This window comes from Trachymyrmex cornetzi, unplaced genomic scaffold (genome assembly GCF_001594075.2).
Source record: "Trachymyrmex cornetzi isolate Tcor2-1 unplaced genomic scaffold, Tcor1.1 scaffold796, whole genome shotgun sequence".
NCBI lineage: Eukaryota > Metazoa > Arthropoda > Insecta > Hymenoptera > Formicidae > Trachymyrmex > Trachymyrmex cornetzi.
The window spans coordinates 4939-6056 of record NW_017300131.1 but is presented as its reverse complement, the minus strand read 5'-3'; the positions used below and the strand labels follow the sequence as shown (position 1 = coordinate 6056).

Here is a 1118-nt window from a genome sequence, read left to right as displayed (position 1 = left end):
ATTTTCATTAGCAAAGTTACTTATAATTTAAAGTATTTAAACGTTTCTTAACTTTGCAAAAGGCACATGTACACATACAAGTTACTTTCAATTTAATAAACCGATTAAATTGAAATTGACTACACATATATATGTACATGTGCCTTTTATAGAGTTTAGAAATGTTTGCTAGAAACTATCAGAGCATTGACTGCTTCACCTTGAAAAGGGATGAACATCAGAAGAAATGCGATACCGAAAATAGATGATATTCCGATGTCGATCAAATGGAATGTAATGTATGTGATGTTGATGGTCTCTCTCCAAAGGTCCGAGCCACAAATAATGGAGAAATATGATACTGACGTCGAATCTATTGACGTCGTTAGATAACAGATTGACTGCCTGGTCGATTGTCGTTTCGCCCAACGCGGTTCTAGTTAGCTTCAACGTCTTGCGGTAGATCAGCGAACAGCAGGCCACGCGACCCTTCATACCGAAATGAGTCATATCCATCATGTAAAGATGTACTACGAACATGTTAACAGCGGAGCACAAAATAATGCCGATGACGCATTTGTACGCGTAAAACTTGTCGATGCCTGTGGTGTTAAAATAGAGCAGCATCTGACCCAACAATAACGGTTGCACTATTCTGCATCAAAAGAGGAAATTCGTCAGAATGTGTGAAATTTGTAAATTGAAAACTAGTTCAAAAATTTAGATTCTAAATCTTAAAAATCTGTGAATTTTAATTTGATTTTAATTTGAAAATTATAATAATTATCGTATTCTTTCATGAAAATTCGGAACATACAATTATATCATTTATTTAATTATCATAAATACATTCATTTAATTAGATCTTTATTTAGTTAAATCTTTATTCTTAATTCAAAAAATACCGAAATTTCATTAATAAAAACTGCTTAATAAAAGATTTAATTCCACAGGATTAAATTCGTGTAATTTTTTATCATCAAGCCATCGCCAGTGCAAGAAATGTAAAATATTAAGACAAACTTTTACCTACAATTGATTGCCTACAGCACCGTTTGCCTATATTTCATTAACTTACCAAATTGATTGCCTACATGTATCTATTATTGCCTACATATCAATTGCCTACAAGCGCTTTT

At 32.5% G+C, this 1118-nt stretch overlaps 1 pseudogene; it reads right to left on the bottom strand.

Annotated features, from left to right (window-relative positions):
• Positions 1-1118, bottom strand: part of LOC108768416 (multidrug resistance-associated protein 4-like) — a 6103-nt pseudogene that overhangs the window by 1766 nt on the left and 3219 nt on the right.